The following is a 22,702-nucleotide window of genomic DNA, read 5'->3' as shown; positions in this document are numbered from 1 at the left end:
GTTACAGTATCTTTTATGTTCTAGTCTTGAAAGCTACCTTGTCATTTTCATGATATACTAATGATTACACAGGTTAGCCCTACCCAGTGTGGGAGGGGACTACACAGAGGCATGAATATCAGGAAGCAAGGATTATTTGGAGGTTATATCAGAGGCTGACACTAGAGTCCATCTTCTATCGCCCAATGACTAAACTCCCTCTCACAGGTAAATTATACTGTCACCTTCTGAAGTCCACCAAAAGTCCCATCCCATCATAGCATCATCTCAAAGTCTAGAATCTTGTCAACCAGGCCCAGATGTGGATGAGGCTTTCTGGGTGTGGTTCCTTGAGCATAGCTCTTTGCAAACAGTTCCTTGATCTAAAGAGCTGTGTACTAAAGAAATAAGATATCTGCCTCCCCCCAGCCCCCGCCACTCCCTGCGGACACACACTCAACATACAGTGGTGAGGAAGGAATAGGATAACCACTCTAGATGTTCCTGTTCAAATGGGGGGGAAATGAGGAATACAGGAATCACTGGTCCATAGTAATTCTGTAGTCCAGCTAGGCAAATATTAGAAGTTCCTTCACTAGAACTTATTCCTATTGCTTCCTGGGAATGACTTTCCATGACTCTTGAATCTGACCTTTAGGCTTTTGGTTCTGCCTTCTGGGTCAATTTATTTTTTTATGAAAGGTAGCCTAGCTACCTTTGTAGCTGTGTAATTTTCTGAGTCTGGCTTCTGTCCATAGTTTTCAGGTCCAAATCTTTTTTTTTTTTTTTTTTTTTTTCCTTTTATCCTATCTGTCTTCTTTTCAGTCCAAGGTGCTAATGTTTCTAACAATTAAATACTTTTAAAATTTTTGTGAGTCTCCTATGAATCTTCCTGGGGCTTACTCCATTATCAAAAGCCACACCTGCAGATGTATTTGAGGTAGCCCTTCTCTACTTAGGGTTTCTGCTGAGATTACTGAAGGACTGAGATCACTGAGATTTCTAGGGACTTAATCTAGAAGCCCTCATGTCTGACTGGATGGCTGTCTTGAGGCATAACCTTAGATCTTTCTAAGATCTTAGCAAAGAATTTTACAACCTACCCTCAATTTTTCCACAATTGCCTGGAAGTGCCTGGACTTGATCTTTGCTCAGAAACCATTTCTTTGGGGGTGTCTGGATGGCTCAGTTGGAAGAGCAGTCAACCTTGATCTCCAAGTCATGAGTTCAAGTCCCATTTTGGGTGTAGCAATTACTTAAGTAAATTAAAACAAACAAACAAGAAGGAGAAGGAGAAGGAGAAGAAGTGGAAGAAGAAGAAGAAGAAGAAGAAGAAGAAGAAGAAGAAGAAGAAGAAGAAATGATTTCGTTTTAGCAGTTTCCCATCTTGAGAAGCTGGCAGTTTCCAAGACTAACAAGTCTTGGCTATTTTTATTGTTATTGTTATTATTATTATTATTATTATTATTATTATTATTATTTTGCTTAACAGCCCTGCCTTTAGCTTTTCCCTCTCATCACTCATATTTGACTGTAAACAGCAAGAAGAAATCAAGCTGCACCTTGAACACTGTGACTGAAAATTCCTTCACTAGGTCATCCAATGTGTTAGATATATTTTCTAGTTCCCACATCGCTTCAGGTGACAGTGTTACTTAACTTTCTGCCACTATATTAAAACTATCCTTGTTTTCTAGCCTTGGAAGACACATATCATCATTTCCACAAATATCCTGTTAGCTATGTAGGTTAATTTTATTCATTGTGGAAGGGGACTGCAAGAAGATGGCAATTATAGGAGCCTAGAATCATTGGGTTCATCATGAAGGCTGGCTACTGCATCCACTAAAATCTTTGATAATTTAATTTTTAGGAGTTTCTATTAAGCCAGCTTCATCCATTTTGGCATTTATTGATTTAAAAAATTTTTTTTAACATTTATTTATTATTGAGAGATAGACACAGAGTGTGAGCAGGGGAGGGGCAGAGAGAGAGGGAGACACAGAATCAGAAGCAGGCTCCAAGCTCTGAGCTGTCAGCACAGAGCCCGACGTGGGGCTCAAACTCACAAGCTGCGAGATCATGACTTGAGCTGAAGTCGGTCACTTAACCAACTGAGCCATCCAGGCGCCCCTACATTTATTGATTTTCTAATCCAAAAATTACCTATATCTATCATTAAGCTCCAACTGTAGTTTCAATTCTGTATTCCAACCTTTTCAGATCTTTTTTGAATTTTAATTCTGCCATATCAACAACATTCCACAGCTTTGAATTATTGATAAGTATGATAGATTATGGAATTTTAAAGATGTAATTCACTGATAAAAATGTTACTAAGCATGTCTCTAGGCCTATTTATATGTTCAGTTGATAAAATAAGTACACATATCTTCACCTGCACCGTTGTAGAAATGACACATACATTTAATTCATTTTCTGTCAAATATAAATAGGGGTCCATTTTTTCCTGTGCAGTATGCTAAACAGTGGGCAGCTCCAACTTTATCAGGAGTTCTAATATATTTTGAAAGATTGACCAATTAGGCAAAATCCTCAAGAAGTGAGAACTGAGGAGTACAATGTTTTAAATTCTCTAGTTTGAAAACCTGAAAAATATAAGTGATTTGCTAGCTTACTCTGCACAAATTATCAACCTTTGGCAAAATTATGAGGTATGATAAATTCATTATCCTTTCCTCACTAAACTCCTTAAGAACAGAAACAATGTATTTGTAATTTTTTTTCTCCCACTGGACTTAGCAAAATGCTCCAAGCTCATAGATCCTTAACAAATACTTTTTAACTGGTGAATTAGTTAATAAATCATTAACAGATCATGAATTCCCCTCTCCAAAATTTCTTGCCACGCAGTTCCTCTTGCCTGTACCAACTACTCTACTGAAGTCCTCCCTCAATGTTCCAAGATGAGAATCTTTTTCAATCTCCCTCTATTCAATCAAAATTTAACTATTTTTGGTAAGGAAGAAGTTGAACTATCTAAAACATTTACGGACCTTTTGTTGTCAATGTCCAAATCCATTTTAGGGCATCTAAAATGTGGATTTTCTGATACAGTTGACAAATAAAAAGTTTTGAACAAGCTTTTGACTGCCTTACAACCATGATAGATGGCTATCAATTCACCTTTTCAGTAAGATCAATCTTGGTTGAATATGTCAACTGTTGAATTCCTCTACCAGGAAAATCTGTTCTTCCTAATTTTGAGATTCCAAAACTATTTCTCACTATGTGCCTTACCATGATTCCTTTTCTTCTTCTCCTAACTTAGGAAACTGTTCTTTATTTTTTTTATATATATATGAAATTTATTGTCAAATTGGTTTCCATACAACACCCAGTGCTCATCCCAAAAGGTGCCCTCGTCAATACACATCACCCACCCTCCCCTCCCTCCCACCCCCCATCAACCCTCAGTTTGTTCTCAGTTTTTAAGAGTCTCTTATGCTTTGGCTCTCTCCCACTCTAACCTCTTTTTTTTTTTTTTCCTTCCCCTCCCCCATGGGTTTCTGTTAAGTTTCTCAGGATCCACGTAAGAGTGAAACCATATGGTATCTGTCTTTCTCTGTATGGCTTATTTCACTTAGCATCACACTCTCCAGTTCCATCCACGTTGCTACAAAGGGCCATATTTTGTTCTTTCTCATTGCCATGTAGTACTCTATTGTGTATATAAACCACAATTTGTTTATCCATTCATCAGTTGATGGACATTTAGGCTCTTTCCATAATTTGGCTATTGTTGAGAGTGCTGCTATAAACATTGGGGTACAAGTGCCCCAATGCATCAGTACTCCTGTATCCCTTGGGTAAATTCCTAGCAGTGCTATTGCTGGGTCATAGGGTAGGTCTATTTTTAATTTTCTAAGGAACCTCCACACTGCTTAGGAAACTGTTCTTTATTAATTTTTTTTTTCAACGTTTATTTATTTTTGGGACAGAGAGAGACAGAGCATGAACGGGGGAGGGGCAGAGAGAGAGGGAGACACAGAATCGGAAACAGGCTCCAGGCTCAGAGCCATCAACCCAGAGCCCGACGCGGGGCTCGAACTCACGGACCGCGAGATCGTGACTGGCTGAAGTCGGACGCTTAACCGACTGCGCCACCCAGGCGCCCAGGAAACTGTTCTTTAAATGAATAGCATTTCCCTATTTCTGCTAATGGGCTCATCATTCAGTCAATCACATAAACTCAAAAACTTTAAGTTTGTTGAATTTGTCCTTTCCCTTATCCCTCTCATCCAAAGTAGTCTTTTGGCTAGCTTTCTCAACTCTACCTTTTCCTTTATCTCTACCATACCCCAGTTTAAACCTTTTAGTTCTTCTTGCAGTGTGGGTACATATTAACTTACTAAAGCACAGCATCTATCCATTCGTTACTCTGCTCAAAAACCTCACTCCCATCTACTCAGTGCCTACACAATTAACTCCAAACTTCTGAGTCTAATTTTCAATGTCCTACACATTCTAGCTAAAATTTAGCTTTCCACGCAACAGGGATGTCCACTCTCACTGCTGTTTTTTAACATAGTGTTGGAAGTGCTAGCATCAGCAATCAGACAACAAAAGGAAATCAAAGGCATCAAAATTGGCAAAGATGAAGTCAAGCTTTCATTTTTTGCAGATGACATGATATTATACATGGAAAATCCGATAGACTCCACCAAAAGTCCGCTAGAACTGATACATGAATTCAGCAAAGTTGCAGGATACAAAATCAATGTACAGAAATCAATTGCATTCTTATACACTAATAATGAAGCAACAGAAAGACAAATAAAGAAACTGATCCCATTCACAATTGCACCAAGAAGCATAAAATACCTGGGAATAAATCTAACCAAAGATGTAAAAGATCTGTATGCTGAAAACTATAGAAAGCTTATGAAGGAAATTGAAGAAGATATAAAGAAATGGAAAAACATTCCGTGCTCATGGATTGGAAGAATAAATATTGTCAAAATGTCAATACTACCCAAAGCTATCTACACATTCAATGCAATCCCAATCAAAATTGCACCAGCATGCTTCTCGAAACTAGAACAAGCAATCCTAAAATTCATATGGAACCACAAAAGGCCCCGAATAGCCAAAGGAATTTTGAAGAAGAAGACCAAAGCAGGAGGCATCACAATCCCAGACTTTAGCCTCTACTACAAAGCTGTCATCATCAAGACAGCATGGTATTGGCACAAAAACAGACACATAGACCAATGGAATAGAATAGAAACCCCAGAACTAGACCCACAAACGTATAGCCAACTAATCTTTGACAAAGCAGGAAAGAACATCCAATGGAAAAAAGACAGTCTCTTTAACAAATGGTGCTGGGAGAACTGGACAGCAACATGCAGAAGGTTGAAACTAGACCACTTGCTCACACCATTCACAAAAATAAACTCAAAATGGATAAAGGACCTGAATGTGAGACAGGAAACCATCAAAACCCTAGAGGAGAAAGCAGGAAAAGACCTCTCTGACCTCAACCGTAGCAATTTCTTACTCGACACATCCCCAAAGGCAAGGGAATTAAAATAAAAAATGAACTACTGGGACCTTATGAAGATAAAAAGCTTCTCACAGCAAAGGAAACAACCAACAAAGCTAAAAGGCAACCAACGGAATGGGAAAGATATTAGCAAATGACATATAGGACAAAGGGCTAGTATCCAAAATCTATAAAGAGCTCACCAAAAAGAGCACACCCAAAAAACAAATAACCCAGTGAAGAAATGGGCAGAAAACATGAATAGACACTTCTCTAAAGAAGACATCCGGATGGCCAACAGGCACATGAAAAGATGCTCAACGTCGCTCCTCATCAGGGAAATACAAATCAAAACCAGACTCAGATATCACCTCACGCCAGTCAGGGTGGCCAAAATGAACAAATCAGGAGACTATAGATGCTGGAGAGGATGTGGAGAAACGGTAGCCCTCTTGCACTGTTGGTGGGAATGCAAACTGGTGCAGCCACTCTGGAAAGCAGTGTGGAGGTTCCTCAAAAAATTAAAAATAGACGTACCCTATGACCCAGCAGTAGCACTGCTAGGAATTTACCCAAGGGATACAGGAGTACTGATGCATAGGGGTCCTTGTACCCCAGTGTTTATAGCAGCACTCTCAACAATAGCCAAATTATGGAAAGGGCCTAAATGTCCATCAACTGATGAATGGATAAACAAATTGTGGTTTATATACACAATGGAGTACCACGTAGCAATGAGAAAGAACAAAATATGGCCCTTTGTAGCAACGTGGATGGAACTGGAGAGTGTGATGCTAAGTGAAATAAGCCATACAGAGAAAGACAGATACCATATGTTTTCACTCTTACGTGGATCCTGAGAAACTTAACAGAAACCCATGGAGGAGGGGAAGGAAAAAAAAAAAAAAAAGAGGTTAGAGTGGGAGAGAGTCAAAGCATAAGAGACTCTTAAAAACTGAGAACAAACTGAGGGTTGATGGGGGGTGGGAGGGAGGGGAGGGTGGGTGATGTGTATTGAGGAGGGCACCTTTTGGGATGAGCACTGGGTGTTGTATGGAAACCAATTTGACAATAAATTTCATATATTGAAAAAAAAGAAATCGTGGTTTATATACACAATGGAGTACTACGTGGCAATGAGAAAGAACGAAATATGGCCCTTTGTAGCAACGTGGATGGAACTGGAGAGTGTGATGCTAAGTGAAATAAGCCATATAGAGAAAGACAGATACCATATGTTTTCATTCTTATGTGGATCCTGAGAAACTTAACAGAAACCCATGGGGGAGTGGAAGGAAAAAAAAAAAAGAGGTTAGAGTGGGAGAGAGCCAAAGCATAAGAGACTCTTAAAAACTGAGAACAAACTGAGGGTTGATGGGGGGTGGGAGGTCGGGGAGGGTAGGTGATGGGTATTGAAGGGGGCATCTTTTGGGATGAGCACTGGGTGTTGTATGGAAACCAATTTGACAATAAATTTCATATATTAAATAAATAAAATAAAATTTAGCTTTCCAGTCTTACTTCCATTACTTTGACACAGTAGATTATTCTGTCCACTAAACTCATCACAGATCTACCATTAAATCTCTACTGCACTTTTTCCTGTACCTGAAATGTTCTCCTTTCATTTCTGCTAAAGCTTTGCCCATCTTTCAAAACCAAAATCAAAAGATATCTCAGACATGATGCTTCAGTCCTTCAGCCAGAAGTATTCTCACTCTTTTCTGAAAGTCTGAGGTACTTTGTACCACTACTAAGGTACCTACTGAATTCTAAGTTAGGTTTCAGTTATATGCTTACATGATTTATCTCTTCTTACATGTTTTCAGCTCCCTGAGAGCATAGGTTATATCATTCCATGTGTAGTATTTAGCAAATCTACTTTTGTTAGATGTGGTTGTTCCTGAGTTGGAACCATCATGGAATGAGCTGGTAAGTAGTATACATTGATTTGGGGTGGTGAATAGGAAAACAGTATAGTATGGTCAAGAGAAAAACCTTTAGAAATCAAATGATAACAGATTTAAACTTGGTTTTACCAGTTTCTAGGTACATGATTTGCAGCAAATCAACTAATCTCTTGGCATCTCAGTTTCTTTATCTGTAAGGTGGGAATGAATGCCGATCTCATAGATTTGTCATCATTCACAAGGTGTTGAGTATAATGCACTTATCTTAATACATAATTATTATCTTCCTATCTTCTATTGTGTTTGAAGAAGTGTTTGATAACTTTTTATTAAATAAATGAACTATTTAGAACACAGAACATTATGAATTGTAATTTAAATATGCATATATATTTAATAATTAAGAAAAACATTAGAAGGGTATAGAAGATAGGATAAAAAATGGAAGAACAAAGGAAGAAATCAAGATAGTACATTTTTTTAAATGAGCAAGAAAAAGATTAATTTTTGAGACAGACTTACAGTCTTTACAGAATACACTGAGAATTTCTTACAATTTTCTAATGGGAAAAACCTAATTATTTATTTTTAATTATAGTAGTTCACATCTTAAATTACATATAAAAATGTTTAATACTGTAGCTTATGGGAGGCCCAGCCAGGCTCCAGATTCTCAGCCACTGGGGAGTTTCTGTGCCAGACCACCCACTACGAAAGTGAAAAGTTGGTACCTTTGCCAGTGTGGAAATTTCTTCAGAAAAGAGCTCTAAACTGTTGTAACCATTTTCCCCCAGGAAGAACAAGGTGGGGTGAAAACACATGAGAAATTACTGGACAAGCACTAATTGTCCAAGTTTCAAAGTAATAATCAAATGTGGAATTAATGCCTTTAGCATCACAGCTCTCCCAAACTTAAGTCTGTTTATATAGATTTGGACTGACTTGTTTCAGTCAGTTTCTTTGGAGGAAACAAATGTATAGGAATAAAGCTAGAATTTCAAGGCAAGTCACACTATTTAGTTATAGTTGATTTGGGTTTTTGTTCATTTTTTATAATCTTTCTCAAAATGTCTTTAGAAACAAATCAAATAGTAGTACTGTGATACCATTTACATTTGAAATCTCGTTTTAAGTTTCTTGGGATAGGCTTTCACTATGAAAGCGAAAGAGACATCCAAATAATGGTTAAACCTGGCGGAGGTTTAGAAAGGTGAACAGAATGAGAGTCTTTGCTCATAACTTTTTCTTTCTGGAAAAAGTAATATTTGACTTCTTTTACCTTTAAAGGTATTATCTCATCTATAATTAGGAACAGTATGAAAAATCTAGTTTCTTGGACTAATGCAGAACAGATGTTTGTAAAAGTGCCTGAAATATAATAGACTTTCAATAAATATTATCGTATTGGCAAAAAAACTTAACGGGTGTGTGTGTGTGTGTGTGTGTGTGTGTGTACCCAACTCTCCTTCACCACTTCAATACTTTACAGGCAGTGTTAGCAGAGGGCACTAGAAGATGAGAGTTTTCTTCTTACACTGATGCCTCTGAGGATCCCCCAAAACCATCTTAAATCATGGTTCCAAAACACTTTCTTCTGCTCTCCTCAAGGAAGAAGACATTTATGGGGGTGGGAAAAGGGACACTCTATTGAAGCAAGAATTCTTTTGGCTGCAAGTAACAGAAACCCAATTTTAGACGGGCAAAACAGGAAGTAAATACTGACCTGAGTACCAAAATCTCAGGAAAGGCACGGACCTCAAGGAACAAGCAACAGGGACTCTAGACAGGCTAGACTCTCTCTCCATCCAGCTGTCATCTGTGCTTCTCTCTGAGTCAGCTTTCTGTCTTACCAGAGACCGCAACATTCTGCCCTTGAGAATCTCGCTTTTGATATCTCTTTATGAAAGGACTACTTCTTTCTAAATCCCACTTGAAAACTCCCAGAGAGGGACCAAAGGGCTGGCCTAGGTCGTATACCTCCTCTTTTGAAGAGAGAGACCATTTCTATAATTGGCAGCCTCCACTAGAACAATACAGTTTAAGTAAAGAAAAGAGCATTTCCTCCAAAAAAAAGACACTTCTGTCTCCAGAAGGAGAGCAGTGCTGGGCAGACAAAAGAAATATTCTTAAATTATACTTTTAAAACTTAGAATCTTATTTATTAAATATGAAGTAAAATATCATTTTCAGTTGCTTCTTATTTTCTGTAAGTTTATTTTTCTGTCTCAGAGTGTTTATCTCATATTTCTTCTAACTCAAATGTTTTTCTTAAACAGCATCACTAAGTCCTATCCTTTCCCTCCTTCAAATCTGTGCTTAAGATTCCCCTCCTTGGACTTCTGGTAAAATTTTGTCACATCAAGTGGTGTCTGGGTAGCTCAGTTGGTTAAGTGTCCCACTCTTGGTTTAGGCTGGGGTCATAATCTCACAGTTTGTGGGTTTGAGCCCTGCATCGGGCTCTATGCTGGCAGCATGGAGCCAACTTGAGATTCTGTCTCCCTCTTTTGCTGCCCCTCCCCCACTTGTGCTGCCTCTGTTTCTCTCAAAACAAATAAATAAACTTAAAAAAATTGGTAGATCAAATAGTTTTATCTCTATTTCCCCCCAAATGCTATTAAAATGGTAGGGTGGGGGGAGAGAGAGAACCCTTAAGTGCAAAGAAGTGGGAGGACTATAATAGATAAAAAGTGATAGAAAAACAAACAAACAAAAAAATTTTTTAAAAAAAGTGACAAACTTTTGGAAGATAGGAAGTCCGTATGTAGTGGATTAGTTACATATTGCAATGTAACAAATTACTCAAAATTTAACTTGCTGAAACAATAAATATTTATTTCACTCAGTTTTGAGGGTCAGGAATCTCAGAGCAGCTCAGACTTGGGGTGAAGTTAGTGACCAGGGCTGCAGTCATCTAGAGAGTTGGAGAATCCCCTTCCAAGCTCACATACATGGCTGTTGGCAGGAGGCTTCCGTTTCTCACTGTAAAGAAACACTTCATGCTTGTGAAATACTAACTACAAAGAGAGGAGATGTAATAATACAATAGAGAAGGTAGCTGATGTCACCTAAACCAAATAAGCAATGTAACATCATGAAATTATGTTTAAGCAGGCATTGTGTGCCTAAGAACAGAGCATCACTTCTGTGATATTTCTGAATATCATAGAAGATATGTAATTGGAATCTAATCACAGGAAAATATCTCTCTCTCTCACACACACACACACACACACACACACGCACACACACCCTAAACTGAAAAACATTCTACAAAGTAACTGACCTATAATCTTCAAAAGTGTTAAGTTCATGGAAGTGTGTTATATGCTTTTTTACAGGTATGTGAGCATACAGGAGGGGCACCTTGACCTAATCCAATGCCAAGATGTCAGGGAAGCCTTTTCCAGGGATATCTAAGCTGATACCTAGAGTTAGCATTGAAAGGGACAATGGAGGGTGAGGAGAGGCAAGAAAGGAGGAAGCAGGTCATAACGTACACGACCAAGGAAAAATCATTTCATCATATGCCAACTGATGTGTGTGTGTGTGTGTGTGTGTGTGTGTGTGTGTGTGTGTAAATTCTTTCTTTAATATTAGCAAGAGTTTGCTCCATTTCCTATCATATCTAAAATGTCATAGTTCAAGGGAACGTGGCTGACTCAGTCAGTAGAACATGCAACTCTTGATGTTGGGATATGAGTTCAATCCCCATATTGGAGGTAGAGATTACTTTAAAAATAATAATAATAGGGGCACCTGGGTGGCTCAGTCAGTTGAGCATCCGACTTTGTCTCAGGTCATGATCTCACGATTTGTGAATTCGAGCCCCGTGTTGGGCTCTTTGCTGACAGCTCAGAGTCTGGAGCCTGCTTCACATTCTGTGTCTCCCTCTCTGTCTTTCCCTCCCCTGCTCACACTCTGTGTCAATCTCAAATATAAATAAAGAATTTAAAAAAAAAATTAAAAATAATAAAATGTCACACTTCAAAATAGCTTAAGAGGTTATACCTATTACTTTAGTCTGAGAAACGTGCCTTGAGACACACACAGAAGAGTAGAATAACTTTACCTTAATGGTCTCAGTTACTATAATCATCATTTTTTTCAAAAACTGATCATTTCATAAACTAACTAGGCAACATTATTTTCATAGCACTCTTAATATATTTCCTTAATCTGTACGTCTTTTATGAATGACATTTTCTAATGACATCAACAGAAAGTGGTACAGAAGACTGAATTCTTTTACAGTGGCCATTTGTTTAGATTGGCCTGATTTGTCAGACTGTGCCTGGTTTGAGTCCTATTCTAGGCCTGGTCCTGGCCACTCACTGGCCAGGCATCCTGAAGCAAGTCACTTCTGAGCATCAGTTTCCTCATCTGACAAATAAAAACATAACAGTATCTATTTTAGAGGATTGTTATGAGAACTGATTGAGATAATATGTGAAAAACGCTTAGTGCAGTGCGTAGCTCCTAGAAATATTCAATAACTCAGATCTTTTGCATCACCCTATAGTTACATTTAGAAAAGATTATATATAAAATCAGGTCAAAATATAATGGAAAAAAATATATTTAAAGTACTGTGAGAATAATATTGGCCCATTGTTTCTTGAGTGTATAGATCATTTTTTTAATTGATGATTAGAGTGCCTGAACCAATCAAAGGTAATTTGCCTATCCCATCGTATAGTTTCCCAGTCATCTTCCCCCTTGATTTTTTGAATCTTCAGCCAGCTAGTCTAGAGTGTTCTTCCAAAGAACAGCAGGGTAGGGACGTAGAGATGGTGGTTTTGAAAGCCATATACGCACCGTAAAACTCACCTTATTGTAACTCTCTGCCATTTCAGCCTCCCCATTTATATATTTGTTTGTTCATATGTACGTTTGTTTGCTTTTTTTTAGTATAATAAGGTAAAACATTTTTTTCTTGTATGTAACAAGAATTATTAAATGCTTCATACTTGTCTCATCAAAGGTAATACCAATCTTCCCACTGTTCTGGTGAAATGTGTTTATTGTTTATGATAGCAGTTGGCAAGTGGGAGTGGATAGGGTAAGTGATCTAGGGAATATTTTGCCACCGATAAATTAATAAAAAATATTGGAGGTTTGTGGGGGCAACAATTAGCAGAAATAAAAATAACTGTGGTTTGTTTGGTCTATGACGTTAGTGAGAGTCTGATTGGATTAATACTTTTTTGTTGTTCTGGGGTTGACTAACAGTTTAACTTAATTTCTCAAGTTCCTTATCTCTATAAAAATGAAAAAAAGAACTTTGTCTATTGTATATTGTGAAGCACTATGTTTTACTATTTATTGTAAAGAGTGAAATTGTTAAGTGCGTTAAATAATTGTGAAGATTGGAGATCATAATATCTTAACTAGTAACATGATTCTACTTCCTGACATTATAAGCTGGATACATCTGTCATCTATGTGCCCCCCTCCGCCAGCCACCACATACACATCTCCTTAGTGTCTCCCTCACCACACACATTCTCCATGCTATTTATTAAGAAACATTAAAATTTTTCCAGTATCTTACAAGCCCTGACTATCATCCTAAAAATGATGAATGATTTGATTCATTATCCTAAAAATGCTCTGATGTAATAAAAATGATAGTAGTGATGATAAAAAAAAAGATCAAGATGAAATTTCTACTATGGAATTCTTTCACATATCTGATTTGTTGAGAGAAAATTAGAAATGAATTAGAGTTGCGGTGCCTTGGTGGCTCCGTTGGCTAAGCGCCGACTTCAGCTCAGGTCATGATCTCATGGTTCATGAGTTCAAGCCCCAAGTTGGGCTCTGTGCTGACAGCTCAGAGCCTGGAGCCTGCTTCAGATTCTGTGTCTCCCTCTCTCTCTGACCCTCTGCAGCTCACGCTCTCTCACTCTCTCTCTCAAAAATAAACATTAAGGGGCGCCTGGGTGGCGCAGTCGGTTAACCGTCCGACTTCAGCCAGGTCACGATCTTGCGGTCCGTGAGTTCGAGCCCCGCGTCGGGCTCTGGGCTGATGGCTCAGAGCCTGGAGCCTGTTTCCGATTCTGTGTCTCCCTCTCTCTCTGCCCCTCCCCCGTTCATGCTCTGTCTCTCTCTGTCCCAAAAATAAATAAACGTTGAAAAAAAAATAAAAAATAAATAAAAAATAAACATTAAAAAAGAAAGAAATGAATTAGAAATAATCTGAGATTTAATTCATGCTATTTCTATAGATTTTAATCTTTGAACTTTAATTTTTGTGAACAAAAGTTTTAATTCTACCAATTGATCAGTAGGCATTTATTGAACACCTACTACTTAGCAAGTATTGTTCCAGGCTCCCACAAAAAGCTTAAAAGAAAATAAGTCCCAAATCTCAACTCATAGTAATACATCCCACGTGGTAATTGACAAAGGAGTAATCTAGAGGTTTAAGGTATAGGAACACTAAGTGCCCAGAAATGAAATTTAAAAAGTAAAAAGGAAGAGAATTGTGAGATTTAGAATTATCTCTAAAAGAGATGTTGGAAGAAGTTACAAAGGAAAAGGAATCAAAGAAGGATGGTAATGGGACAAATCTTCTATGGAGAAAGACAACGTTCTATTAAGTTCTAATCTGAAAATGGAGGATGACAATGAAGGTGCTTTCCAACCATAAAAGGCAGGAAAATCACCAAAAAAATACTGCTGAGCCAATAACAATAGGATATAGTACAAGAAAAACAAGTACCTTTATACGGAAAGATGCAGAAAGAAACTCATGTTAGCACATAAACTCCACACCGAACTGTATCTTTGCTCTTTTAGAACACATAATTTTGAGAACGTGTCCAAGCCTACAGGTGGTGGTTTCAGGCAGAAGAGGATCTTCCAAGTTGAGAGTAGTAAACTGAACTGAGACTTACCACCTTGCTGGTCATAATGCCAAGGGTGATGCTTCCTGGGATTAAAGGAGTGTGTTCACTGACCCTTCCAGGATATCCAGTCTTCAATGGGGCTTTGTAAAAGAATGTTCGCAGTCCCTCTGTTGCTATGAAAAGACATATTCCAATGTTGCATGTTTTACTTATTGGCCCTGACACCTTTATTGTTCATACAAGCACTCTATATTTATGAATACAAATAGTTTACAAGCAGGCTATTGATTGGATAAAACAACTTTTCATATCTGGAGTTGTAAACACTACAATCTAAAGCCTTGATTCAAAAGAGGAGACAGGTAGAGGATAACCCCAAGAGCAGCCAGAATTCTGGAGACAGCCAACTGAGGTGGAAAAAAGCAAAAGGAGAAGGAGGAAATGAGGGTGACAGGAAATAAAGAGAAGGTAAAGACAAGGGCTGTGAAGAGAGAGACATAAGCTTCTCCTGTCCATAAAGTTGTGTGGATAGCTCTTCCTCTCTGGTCTCTGATGAGGCATTGCATGTGAATGCAGAGTCCAGCAGAGACTTGGGGCTCCCAGGCTGCTGCAGCCATGGTGGCCTCATCTTTCCACCTCCACGGTGGCACCCCACCCAGATTCCTTTCTTGTCAAACTTGTTTCCAATCACCCAAGCCCTCTCGTCTATGACCTCTTGGTCAAACTGTCTGTTACCCAGGACACAAATAGATTGAGAGTGTCAGATAACATGGTAATTTGATGGGGGAGAAGACAGTTTGAGTGAACACTGCAATACTCTCTATCTTATCCCTTTCCCCAGCTACCTGCACCTTTAAAAGTAAATGTCCTTTTTCCACCTATGTTTCTCTGTGTCTGTAAGTCACTGTGGGCCAACTGAGTGTGACTCATCTCTCTTTTTATTTCTTTGCCTTGATGTGTTCATTCCCTCTGGGGAGCTAACTGGTAGAAGAGTTGAGTCCATTCTATTTTTCTTGGAGAAGTGGGGTAGCACACAGTTGGGTGATGACAGTCTGGGGTTGTGTTGCTCTTTGGGAATCACATAGAATACTGTGTGCTCTGAAGGCAGAGCACTGACATTACATGAAGTGAGGAACATTCTGTAATTACATCTTACACTCAAAGTCATTTCTCCTGGAACTAATATCCAACTAATACAAATATATGGTATTCATCACATGCTTGATGCCTGCTGAGTCTCTGAAATCTTGTCCCCTGAATGTCACTGTTGTCGGTCTCTACCTCCTGCCAGAAATTCTCACAATTGCTGTACAGGCTATAAACACACTAGAGAAGAAGTAGTTTTTTAAGAAGCTAAAGCATGACCATGAGAGTAATGGCATGATGCACAGCTCACACCAAATATGCACACCACCACAGCCACTTTCTCACACCCCTAAGTACAAAGATTTGGGTGAATGCTCTCAGTAAAAATTACGCTGCTTCAATGAACAGGTTAGAGATAGACTCCAAGGTGTGGGTCAGAAGTAGGGGGTGTTACCTGTTAAAGAAATCTTTACTCAGAGGTTATTATGGGCAAGGCACCACATTTTGAGTAAAGCAGCTACTATGGATAGAAATAAACCAATCATCTTAAGAAGTACAATTACTCTGCAGGTTGATTGGCAACTCCTGAAAGCTTTCTATAACATTACAGCTTTCTCTTGCTAGCACCTAACTTTATCTCTTTTCTTGAATGGGCGAGAGGGGAATGGAGAGGTTAGACAGAGGGAGCGAGAGATACACAAACGGAATCACCTTTCTATTCAGGGATTTACCAAGCACCACGGGTTGCTAATGATTCCAGGTGAGGGCATAAGAACTGAGGACGTGCGCTCTCTTGAACTCTTTCCCCGCTGTTATCTTTTCATAAATTCTGTGTATTTGACTGGGCAAGTGGGTTTAGTCAGTACTTATGTTTGAAAAAAAAAAAATCAGAATCGGAAACAGGCAGGGCCCAGGCGAGGGGGGATGGGAGTGCGACCTGAGCCTGGGATTTCAGCAGGACAGCTGGCCGGGGCAAGCGCATGGGCTCAGCCTCCCGGCCAGACCCCCCCACTCCCAACCCCCGCCCCTTGCGCCGCCCACCGTGCGCCTCCCCTCAGGCTCCAACCTGGGCTTGCAGAGCTCCCGCTCCACTCTCTACCCGCCCAGCCTGCCTCTCAGGGTCCATCGGGAGCGCCAGGGCTGGCGGCCGATTCCCAGAGTCGACCGACCAGCCTGGGCTCTCGACCCTGTGGGCAGCGTCCCCTCCTAGAACCTCAGGTACTCCCACTAACTTTGCTAAGACAGGAAAGGCTGCTCCAGACCTGTGTACCTCAAGTGTAAAAGGAAGGGAAATTCGCTTGCGTTAGAAAGCTTAAACATCAGGCCACTCAAGGAGAACGGCAGGTTCGATAACCCCCATTCTCCCCGCCTCCACCCACCCTCAGCCGCGGGCGGCTCAATGGTCCCTAGGAAGTGGATGCCAGAAGGGTCTGTGCATTGGGCCGGGGACGTAGCCGGGCAGCTCCAGGCGCGGAGCTCTCTATAGGTCCTCGCTCCCAGGATCGGATAGATGATTCATTTTTATATGTAACGTTTTACCCCACTCTATAGCTCCGGCTGGTTAATGTTCAACCCTAGGGCTTCGAAAGGCAGCTCTAGGGAGGCAGGCAGGAATGACCCACTCAAGGTATATGGCCGCTCGGGAATGAAGGCACAGAAGCCCAAGAGAGGGTGAGGAGAGAAGTGGCGGGGGTGCGGGAAGGGTCGCTGCTCCGGCCTGGGCCTCCTTAGGCCGCCTCTGAGACTTCAGAGCAACCAGCGGGTTCGCGGCCGAGGCGCAGCAGGCGTCCCCGAGGCGCAGCCAAGAGGCTGCGCTCTGGCTGGGCCCCGACCGCCCACGACGCCGCTGCTGGGGCCGGGAGCGGCGCGTGCGGGGGCGACGAGCGCGCGGACGCCAGGGCGGGCACTTTGCCCCAGAAGGACCCCGGGGGCGAGTCTGTGCTGCCCCAGCGTCCGGGCTTCGACGCTCGCCAGCCTGCCGCTGCCGGTTGGGGACGCCGGAGGGAGGTGGGTGAGCGGCGGCAGTTGAGGATTAGATTCCGTTTTGTTGTCCCAGGGGACGTGCAAACACTAGTGCGGCGACACGAAAGGGATCCCCGGAGGTGCGTAGGTTGCCTTCTGGGCCTCCACTTCTCCGGGTGCCTCTGAAAATATCGTCAGGGTAATGCGAGGCAGCACGACTTGCCATCGCCCTTTTCCCCTTGTTGCAGGGCCAAAAAAAATTAAAAAAAATAAAAAAGAACATTAAGATAAAGCAGCTGTTCTGGTCAATAGAAGGCGGTAGGACACGGCTGTCCCCGATCCACAGTTCAGGCGCTTCAGTGAGGCCCAAGGCGAAGCTACCCTTGGGGGCAAGTTCAGGTAGAGCGGCGGCACCTAGGGTCCTTCTGAGAGTTGGGCCACGTGGCTCCCGCGGAATCCATGGGTCCAGAAAGTCCTGGTCAGATGTCCAGACTGCCATCCCTTGGAGCTCAGAGGTGGACCGGGCAGAGGTGGGGGGGGGGGGGGAGGGGTGCTGCACGGGAAAAGGAGGTTCCGAGCTGGGGAGGGGAGCTTCATGCCGTGGAGCAGCAGCCTAGAATTCCGCAGGCGGGATTTTTTTTTTTTTTTTTTTTTTTTTTTCCTGTCAAAGAAACAAACAAGACCCTGCCTCATCAGATAAGAGTGGCTCCTAAGATTTCACGGATTTTAAGCGAGGGGTGGAGACGCTAAGGTTAGTAGAACACTGCGAATGAACATCGCCGGAGGCCCGCAGAAGAAGGGTTTTAATTTCCTTTTTTTTTTATTGGTTTGTTTGATATTATATTATTTTCTAACAAAGTGACCTGTCGTCTGTAGCCTTGGGCTCTGGCCGGCAAAGCCCCTTCCTCGGCACTGGGGATGGCCTGCAGGGTCTCTACCTCTGTCCACATCAGCGTCCCCTACCCTCCCACTACCCGGTGCCCGCACACTTCCTGGTGAAATCAGTCAGATATACTCGTCCGTAACCAAACGCAAGCAGCCGCATTAAGTGACGACAGAGAAGGCCCCGCTAGTCCATCCCGGAGGACAGAGAAAGATACCATCAAACTTCAACTGGGTTCAGCAGCCCCACCCCGAAACCCAGAGAAGCGGAGTTGAGGGGGTTGTTGACACAAGCCGAACGGGGAAAGAGTCCAAGAAGTGGGTTGCCACTAGTCTGGGATCCACGTCACATTGCATGTGCTGCCCCACTGCCTTCTCAGCTGAGACAGTTCTAGGTCCCATCTCCCCAGAGGGACGAGGATAAAGGTTCCTGCCCAGGACTGCGTGCCAGGGGGTCCCGCGCTGCCCTGCCGCAAACTGTCGCAGAAGACAAAGAGGCCTTGCTTCTTCTGGACAGAGAAAGCATTGGTAGAGAGTCTTGGGGCTCTAAGGAAACCACCCCAACCAAGCCTTAGCCTTGCTTAGTATATGAGGTCCCAGCATCAGCGGACCATTTTCTAAGTTGATAGAACAGGAAAAAGGCAAGGACAAAAAACTTTAGAATGGGTAAAGAAAACAGGAGATAGAGAAGATGGGGGGGGGGAGGAGAAAGAGACAGGGCAAGGTTGGGGTGGGGGACACTTTAAACATTTTTGCAGGAAGAACAGGAGAACTAGGTCTGGAAAGATCCATCAAAGTCAGAGGGTGCAGACACACACCCGGCTCAGGGAGGACCAAATCAATGAGTCTCAACTTCTCTTAGCCCTTCAGAGACAGGGAAAAAAATGCAACCCCCCACACAACCTTCCAAAACCAAACAACTTTACCATACATCCATTAAATGTTTTTTTTTTTTAATGTTTTTATAAAGAGGAATTTAGATAGTTCTTTTAGTCACTTTTTTTGGCTAGGTAACTTAAGCCTCAACTATCTCCTGTTTTCCACAATTGCCACTGAACTGTTCATATGTTGTTACAACAGAAGTAGCAATGATTTTTTAAAGGCAATTAAGTAGAATTAAATACATCTTTAATGGTATATTTTATGTTTTCCAGGCCTTTTCTAATCTTCAAACAAAATCTAAAATCAACATTTACATAAAATGCATAAAATACTCAGAAGTGAATGGAGTTATGCATCCCAAACACAGTAAATTCTGGATTCTATCTTTCCAAATAGAAAGTTAACAATGAGAAGGCCTCCCTTCGTGGGGGGTGGGGGTGGGGGGATTGGAAAGCAGGATGATAAACTTTTAAGACGAGGAGAGTAAAATGTCCCTGCTTTAGTCTGCTAAAACCTGAAAAGGAAAATTAGTTATGTATCTAAACTCAGATTTCTACCTAACCCATTATTATTTTTTAAAAATCTCTTCCTCAATTATCACTTTCTCAAGTTCAGTTAAAATGCAATTGTCAGATTAGGGACGCTGGGGGAGGAAGGATAGTTTTTAAAAATTCCTTCTGAAAATCTGCTACAAGAAATTTCTCCCGTTTACTTCAAGACCTCTCCTCTCTCAATCAGCCACGTCTCTTGCTTTCCCCCTGTGCTTAGATTAACTGCTGCTTGCCGGGGGGTTTATAAATCAATCAATAGGGACTCTATATTCATAAAGGCCTCTGATCTGATTACACCCTCTCCCTTTTTTCTCCCCCTCTCTAAAAAATTTACATCGGCTAGCCTGGGACTCCCAAAGTTGCCTGCGTCGACGGAGAGCGGCGGGCGGGAGGCTGGCCAGCCCCGGCGACGGCGGCGAAGGCGCCCGTGGATTAGGATGTGGATTGCAGGACAGACCTTTGTTTGGTCACATTCGCGACGCGGGGTGGGGGTGAGGGTGGGGGGATGGGGGTGGGGGTGGGGGTAAGGTTATTCTCCTTGGAGAACGCGCCAGGTTTTTATAGACTCTCCTTAAGAGAGTTCGCTGCTTTTCACAGTGTTAATTTATGGGGCTTTCGAGGAATACTGGGACTTTTAAGATGCTCTTCATTTTTTTCTCATTATTTTTTGTTGTTGTTACACTCCTAAAGGCACTCCCGGGTTTCAGCACCTCGCGGGACAGGGGTGGGGGGTGGAAGAAAGAGCAGGGCCGGGAGGCGAAGGGGAGGATTTACCTACAAATCAAGACGCCTACACGGCTCAGGTTGCCCAACATAGTTTTTAAAATTAAATTTCTAACCAAGTTACAGGCAGCAAAACTCAGATTGAGGACCTGGAAGGAAGTTGAGACAAACGTGGGGCACATACACCTTTCCCTAGGTCTCCGCCAGTCTGAATTTGCTACTAGGGGAATGAAGAGTTTGAGGCCTCAGGAATTTTAAAAGTTTAAAAACCGAGGGCAGGCGGGAGAAAGGGTTAGAGTAACAGGTGAGGGGTGGTTGTTTGGGGGGGGGGGGAGGGGAAAGCCCCGAGACCGCGAACTATCAGTGTGGGGTTCCTTCCCCAAGCACCCCCGCCCCAGCCTCTGGGCGAGCAGAGGGCTTAGGCCTGCGAGGCCTGGGCTCCTGGGGGCCAGACCTCCGGCTCGCCATCTTTGGTCCCTAGCGGAGGCTGGTGGTGTTCATGCTATAGATTACCTTAAAGGTTCCTTTAAGCGCTTTAATACACAACTAGCTCAGAAATCATTAAGAGACCTAGAGAAGGAGAAAAAAGACCCTCACACTCACCGGTAATAAGTGTTGACATGCAGCAAAAATCGATTGAGTGGAACCGAGGTGGTGGCAGTAGCGGTGGCTGAAGGGGGGACCCGCGTGGGAGCGGGTGGGGCGAGAGGACCGACTCCACTGGCTCAGGAACTAGGCTTTTCTCACTTGAAGGGAAAAAGAGGTGCAGAAAAAGGTTGGCGGGCGAGCGGGGATGGGTGTGGGGAAGAAGTGGGGGGGGGGGTGAGGAGGGTAATTCTTCTTTCTGGAAGTCCAGGGAAAGGAGCTGAGGTGGGAAAAAGGGCTTCTCCTCAGTCCCGAGTCTCCGCCCCCAAGCCCGCACCACTCAAGTTGGGGATGAGACAACTCTTCCCAAACCTCGACTTCCATTTTTGTTTTTTGCAGACTGATTGATTTCCTCGAAATAGAGTTCTATTTCAGCCAGCAAACTAGGCCCAGGTCCGCCTCCTCTATCCCGCTCTCCCAAGTCACTCTTAGACCTGCAGGAGACGCAAGTCCTCCCAGCAGGTCTCGTTAGCGTTTCCAGCCCCCATCCCCAAATCCCCTCTCCCAGTCCCCTCCTCCCCCTCCCCCATCGCCCCTCCCCCCATACCGGGCGGAGCTCGGGGAGGCCCGGACCGCTGGGCTCCGCGGCTCCAGAAGCCAAAGTCCGCCCGTGGGGACCGTTTTCCTCTCCACTGCTCTCAAGTGAACAACAAGGACGGAGGTGACCCTCGGCCAAAGGGCTTTTATCTGCCCCCCACTGCCGCGTGATCCCTCCGTAGGTTAGAGGCAGAGCTTAAAAAAGAAAGAAGAAAGAAAGTTAATGTGCATTGAGCACTGATGTTAAACCGGGGACATTATCTGCGATCTCTTTAAGTGGCAGCAGCAGTCCTATGCAGAACAAAGACTCAGTGTCCGAGGCTCAAAAGCTTATAGGTAAAGTTTCAGTTAGATAAAAGTAACCTAAGCGCAAAAACACAGGTTTTCTCGGCTCCAGAAAACTCCGGGCTACTTTTTACTCCCTGTTCCCTAGGGTTGTGTTTATCCTCACCCACTGGGGGGAGGACGGTGACCAGAATAGCAAAGGACCTCAGGATTTACCCCTCACTCCTCCTCCCCCAGCGCCTCGGTAATGAATTCCTTCGGACTAAGTCGTATTTGCTACGATTTGTTACGAAATCGAATTTCACATTAAAAAGAAAAAAGCTGAAAACCACCAACAAAGGAAGAGCGGGTGCTTAAAAGTTCTTTGAAACACTCACACGGACCTCATTCCCCGTTTAGATGTCAGAGGATGGGAGGGAGGGCCAGGGTTGTAATTCATCTTGATTTGCTTCATTGTCCCGCAGTTTGCAAACTATAATCCTGTATAATTTCAGGAACAAGCAGGTTTAGAATTAATGGGTCAATATTATTTAAAACAAAACACGGGGAGCATGACCTTTGCCTCAACTACATATTGCTCGACAAGATTCAGGAAACTCCACTCTAACCTCTCACCCCCTGGGCTCTTCGGGAAACTAAGGGGCTGTAGTTATTAGAAATGGTCTTTGTTTCTTTTAATGTCTCCTAAGGATTTGGAAATAGAATGCAATATAACATGAAGAATCTCTCTACTTAAGCCTGAAAGATAAACGTGGAGGCCTAAATATTTTGAACTGGAGGTGTTTCCTTGTAAACTTATTATAGATGTATTCCTCTTGAGAGGAATGTATATAAACTGTACATGTATACATACACACATGCTTCTCCAGAACAATTTACCGGATGTGTTGAACCGCCCTCCCA

The 22,702-nt window shown here is 42.4% G+C and overlaps 1 long non-coding RNA gene across 1 annotated transcript; it reads right to left on the bottom strand.

Annotated features, from left to right (window-relative positions):
- Positions 1 to 10,203: 10,203 nt before the first annotated feature.
- Positions 10,204 to 21,959, bottom strand: LOC123593830. Its single transcript, XR_006710558.1, has 3 exons — positions 21,525 to 21,959; positions 20,936 to 21,078; positions 10,204 to 10,377 (listed from the first exon to the last, which is right to left on the bottom strand). It is a non-coding gene; the product is annotated as an uncharacterized LOC123593830 (long non-coding RNA).
- Between the last annotated feature and the right edge of the window lie 743 nt (positions 21,960 to 22,702).

The sequence above is a fragment of the Leopardus geoffroyi genome, chromosome B1 (assembly GCF_018350155.1).
Source record: "Leopardus geoffroyi isolate Oge1 chromosome B1, O.geoffroyi_Oge1_pat1.0, whole genome shotgun sequence".
Classification (NCBI taxonomy): domain Eukaryota; kingdom Metazoa; phylum Chordata; class Mammalia; order Carnivora; family Felidae; genus Leopardus; species Leopardus geoffroyi.
This window is presented reverse-complemented; position numbering and strand designations above follow the sequence as displayed.